The sequence below is a fragment of the Malania oleifera genome, chromosome 1, assembly GCF_029873635.1.
Source record: "Malania oleifera isolate guangnan ecotype guangnan chromosome 1, ASM2987363v1, whole genome shotgun sequence".
Classification (NCBI taxonomy): domain Eukaryota; kingdom Viridiplantae; phylum Streptophyta; class Magnoliopsida; order Santalales; family Ximeniaceae; genus Malania; species Malania oleifera.
This window is the reverse complement of record NC_080417.1, coordinates 74,722,965-74,729,298: the sequence shown is the minus strand read 5'-3', so window position 1 is coordinate 74,729,298 and position 6,334 is coordinate 74,722,965.

Here is a 6,334-nt window from a genome sequence, read left to right as displayed (position 1 = left end):
ATGGATCTTCTTTCTGGCCAGCTTTAACTCTTTCCTGCAGAGTAGACTGTACCACTAGGCTGGCGATACATATTGGAGAATTACTCTCTATCAATTCAATGCCGAGTCTCTTTAAATCCATCGTGATCGGGCGCTGGATCTCCATAGCTGCCAACATTGATTCCCCAGATTTCCTGCTCAGTGCATCAGCTACCATGTTTGCTTTCCCTAGGTGGTAATTGAGAGTACAATCAAAATCTTTAATTAACTCTAACCACCTTCTCTGTCTCATATTCAATTCCTTCTGGGTGAAGAAATACTTTAAACTCTTATGGTCGGAGAAAATCTCGCACTGCTCGCCGTGTAGGTAATGCCTCCAAATTTTCAATACGTGTACCAATGCAACCAACTCAAGATCATGGGTAGGGTAGTTCTTTTCGTATTCTTTCAACTGTCTGGACGCATATGCCACCACTCTGCTATGCTGCATCAATACATAGCCAAGTCCTTTCAAGGACGCATCACTGTAGATAGTATAACCCTCACCCCAAGACGGGATGATCAATACAGGCGCTGTGACTAACCTCTGCTTCAGTTCCTAAAAACTCTACTCACAGCTGTCGTTCCATTCAAATCTAGCATTCTTCCTAGTCAGTCATGTCAAAGGCCCCGATAAAGCTGAGAACCCCTCAACGAAATGACGATAATAACCAGCTAACCCCAAGAAACTTCTGATCTCCTGGACGTTCCTCGGTCTAGCCCAATTCACTACCACCTCAATCTTACTGGGATCTATGAAAATTTCATCCCCTGAAATAACATGCCCCAAAAACACAACTTTCTTGATCCAGAATTCACATTTACTGAATTTTGCATACAACTTCTTCTCCCTAAGCATCTGCAAGACCTACCTCAAATGTATCTCGTGCTCCTCATAGCTCCTTGAATGGATCAGTACATCATCAATAAAAACAACCACAAGCTGATCTAAATATCGATGAAAAATCCTATTCATCAAATCCATAAATATTGCAGGAGCATTCGTTAGATCAAATGGCATAACAAGAAACTCATAATGTCCATATCTGGTCCTGAAGGCCATCTTCGATACATCTTATGCTCTCACCTTTACTTGATGGTAGCCTGACTTGAGATCGATCTTGGAATACACCCGTGTACCCTGGAGCTGATCAAATAAGTCATTGATACATGGTAAATGATACTTGTTCTTGATTGTCACTTTATTAATCTCTCTATAATCTATACACATCCTCATAGACTCGTCCTTCTTTTTCACAAACAACACTGGAGATCCCCATGGATATACACTAGGTTGTATGAAGCCCTTATCAAGCAAATCCTGCAACTGATCTTTCAGTTCTACCAACTCTGTTGGTGCCATTCGATACGGTGCTTTAAAGATCGGCGTTGTACCTGAAAGTAGATCAATAGGAAAATCTACTTCACGATCAGGTGGTAGACCTGGTAATTCATCTGGGAACACATTCGTAAATTCTTTCACCACAGGCGTATTGATAAGCTTCAATTCATTTCCTGACATTTCCTTCACAAAAGCCACGAATCCCAAATAGTCATTCTGGAGTAGTCTTCTCGCCTGAATAGCTGAGACCATCTGAGGTAAAGATTGCACTCGTGACCCTGTAAATTTGAATTCTGGTTTCCCTAGAGGTCTGAATATTACTTCCCTTGCACGATGGTCTATAATAGTAGAATTAGCTGCTAGCCAATCCATGTCGAAGATGATGTCAAACTTGTGCATATCTAACACCACCAAATTAGCAGGTAAAATTCTCCCCTGAACATCAACTGGACAACTATGAAGAATCCTACCATATCTTACTGCTGACCCGGTCAGTGTAGCCACTAACAACTCGACATCTAGTGATCATGTTTCAACCCCACACAATTTAACACATCCCAGGGACATAAACGAGTGTGTGGCACCATAATTAAAAAGTGTAATAACTTTAAATGTAAACATATTAACCGTACCTGTCACCACGTCACCAGCCACCTTAGCATCACCTGGCGTCAAAGCAAAAACCCTGGCTGGGGTCATATTCCTCTGTTGGCCTCTACGTGGCACTTGGTAGCCTCCTCGAGCAGGTCTAGGAGCAGGAGCAGCACCAATATGAGCCTGGAAATCCCTTATCACATGCCCTGGCTCCCCACATCGATAGAAAACACCTCGCCCGACACGACACTCCCCTAGGTGCCTCTTCCCACAAGTCAGGTAAACTGGAGGTGGCTGTACACCCTGAAAACTGCAATTCCCGGTCTCTTGCCTCCGGTCTCTACAGTAGCCATCCCTCTTTCACGAACCATGTCAGGCCCCTGCTGGGAATCAAAAGGTATGGACCTCTTCTTCTGTCTCTGTTCCTCAGCCTCCAAACGCTCTCCAATCTCTACTATAGTGGCCCTATCAACCAGCTCGGCGAAGTCTTGCAACTTCTGTATCGATACTTGCTTGTATATTTCTCTCCTCAGGCCTCTTTCAAAATTTCGTACCTTCTTCACCTCATCTGGAATAATGTACGGGGCGAAGCGAGATAGCTCGATGGACCTCGCCGCGTACTGCTGCACTGACAGCTGTCCCTACTTCAGATTCAGGAACTCCTAAATCTTAACCTCCCTGGACGAGGCTGGAAAATACCTGTCAAAGAATATCTTCTTAAACTGCTCCCATGTCATCTCCACAGGTACTATCCTCTGCTTCTTTAAGAGTCTCACTGCCGACCACCATCTCTCAGCCTCCCCAATTAGTCTGTAGGTGGCAAACAACACCCTCTGCTCCTCTAAACACTGCAGCACTGCAAATATTTTCCCTATCTTCTGCACCCAGTTTTCTGCGACTGCAGGATCTGTTCCCCCTGAGAAAGCTGGAGGATTCATCTTAATGAACTTCTCTATCGAACTACGGTGGCCTGCCGATGGACCACCATGTTCCCTCAAACTCCTGGCTATTTCTACCATAACCTATTGTGCCACGTTGCGTAAGACGGCATTTGAATCACTACCCACAACGCATGAGGGTCCAACACCCTCACTCCCACTAGCGTGGGTACTATTGCCACTAGGGTTCATCTTGAAAAACAAATATCTTAACTCGGAACCTTCTTCTCTATACATATCATCAATCTCATATAATATATTCTCCTAATTAATTCATCTCTCCTGATCTTAATTCAAGGTTCAATCCTACAACCTAGATACCCAACTGGACGATAGTTTACTAGGACTTTCCTGAAATATTCACCCTAGAAAAATCACACAAACCACCACGGATGTCCTGCATCTAGACTATAAAACCAGACCTCAAATTCCCTTATATTATACTCTGGTATTATTACTGTTGCACTCTAGAGTCTACAGAACCTAGTAACCTAGGCTCTGATACCAAACTGTGATGACCTGCTTAACTTATCACATAATAAACAAAAAATATAATAATATCAACTCGAACCCATGGGTAGCGGGGATAGCCTAACATGAATAACGGAAACCTAAGCAGTAGTAAAAATAAATTGCATCCATCAAACCATTAATTACATAATACTAGAGTCTACTATATTCCCAAAATACAGTATTTGAATACAATCTCCAAACATCAAAATAGACCTAGGATCTACAACAAAATCTCCTGATCCAAGATCAAGGCTTACCCTTCTAGGAGGGAAGCTCAACTCACTCAACGGCGGCCACAACCCGCCGGTCTCTCAGGGTCTCCTAAAAAATTAATTAAGTTTGGGGGTGAGACACTTCTCAGTAAAGGAAAATAAACTAAATACAGCTGTGTGGCAACATGAATATATAATGCAGTTATACATATACAACACATTTCATATATCTATAAACATTCGTCATAACATACTGAATCATCATATACTTTCATATTTTCTAGTAACTCATATCATTCATAAATCATCTGTTATATCTGATAATACTGATAACATACCTAGGATGAATAGTTAGCTGATGTCATGTATTACCCCCCATGATGGGTTGTGCAGCTCGAAGACGGGACCCGACAAAGGCTGGCCAACCACTGCCGAGTCAAAAATGTCTGTAAGTACGATTGGCCCGCCACACCCTGGTGTGGACTTCCAGGTGGACGTCTACAACTCTACCCTGAAAATCACATCGACTAGCTACGATACCGAACTCCTAAAACTGAACTAAACTAACATCCGGGTTCTGATAACATATAATACATGATATTATAGCATCTTTCATAATTTCATAATTACGGCCTCGTGCCGAACATTTCATAATTACGACCTCGTGCCGAACATTTCATAATTACGGCCTCGTGCTGAATATTTTATAATTACAGCCTCGCGCCGAACATTTCATAAATACGGCCTTGCGCCGAACATTTCATATATAACATTCTGAAAATAAATCAATTATCATGTATTTCAAATCATCATATACTGCATTATTACTTAATTCCTGAAAACATGCTTATTCGTAAAATTGCCGTAACATAATACATTTCATGAAAATAATACCCATACCACACAATGCTGAATTAAATTATACATTTCATCTAAAATTGTGATTTCTGTCATCTATACATATATATATATATACATTTCAGCATAATAGCAGTATTATCCCAAACGTGCATTTATTCCATAATATTCAAATATCGTACATATTTTTCAGGAAATCAATTTGCTCATAAATAATAGTAATTTGCGTGAAAAATAACTGTTTTAGTTTATTCCCTTACCTGACTAGTGAAAAAGCCCCTAAAATATCCTGGCCTAACACCTGTAGGATTTCCTGATCAATACCCTGAAAATGAAAACTACCGCAAGACCAAATTTTACTTAAAAAGCCTTACCTCAACTTAGGAATGATTTCCAACTTGCTTTCACCAATGATCCGCTCCGGTAGATTTGGAGATAACTTCTCGAGGAGCGTTGTGGTGGCTTCAGATTGTTGAACCGGCGTAAATTTGGCCCGAAATTTAAGAAAGAAGGAGAGAGAGCCGAAGGGAGAGAGAGAGGGTGAGTGTTTGCTTAATTGTGAAGTTAAAATCTGAATTTTTAGTATTTATAGGACTAGGTTCGTCGACGAGCCACGTCATCTCGTCGATAAGTCATTCAATAATTTATCGACGAAATCCACTCCTAATCAACGAAATTTAGTCTGCTAAAAAACCTCTTTCGGTATTTTCTCATCAACAAAATTTGGCTTCGTCGACGAGGCCCTCTTATGCCCTCGTCGACGAATCTCCTGTGCTTGTCGACGAGGCCTTCTTATGCTCTCGTCGACGAATCTCCTGTGTTCGTCGACGAGGCCTCTGATAATTCCCCTTTTTCTTTATTATTTTAAATATCATTTTTATTCGGGTTATCACATAAAAAGTAAAACTAAAAATAAAAATTAAATCTAAATAAAAAAAAATCAACAAAAACATCTTTGAACTAAAATAAATTAGAAAGTTATTATGATAATTTGTTTCTTGAATCAAAAAATTTAAAATACAATTAGAATATTAAAAATAATAAAAGTTAAAAAAATATCATTAAGAGTTTTGTTATAATTATTTTAATTTTTATATTTTAAAATTCATTTTTTGATGCTTTAAGAAAAATCATGTTGTACATGAAAAACTTACAGCTAAAAAATGTTTAAATAACTTTTCTCCAAATTTTAAAAAATTGTATGGACATTTTATTTTGATTGTATTTTAAATTTCACATGGTCATTTCTAAATTTTAATTAAACTTATGCATAAAATTAAATGATTTAATTCAAAAAAATTGATTCTAAATATTAAATATTTTGTCAATAAGTTCTCAGAACAACTAAATACTATAAAAATTAGTTTAATTTTTTTAAAAAAAATAAACAGAAAATATTAATAGAAAATTAGTAATATAAACAAACACATCATCATAAACCACTATTTTGTTGTACACAAACAAAAAGAAAAAAGATATGAAATAACTCTAAAATTTTTAAGGAAACGGATAATTGATTTATATGGATAATAGAATTTTTTTTAGCGGCTTCAAGAAATATAAATTCATTAATGCTTTTTTAATTTTTAAAAAAATTAAATTGTACACTGATGATATTTTAAGAACTACAAAAAATGATTCAAATTGACTCTCTCTTATTATGTGAATTAATAATATAGATAATATAGATTTATATGCCAACTTTTAAACAATTAAATTTATGACTTCTTAAAACATTAGAAATTAATTTTAAATTAGCTATATCTCCTTCTTTTAAATGTTAATTTTGAGTGGCCATATGTGAACATTAAAAGTTTTTTTAAGGAATATTATGACAGAAAAATAAAGATTGAAGCCTG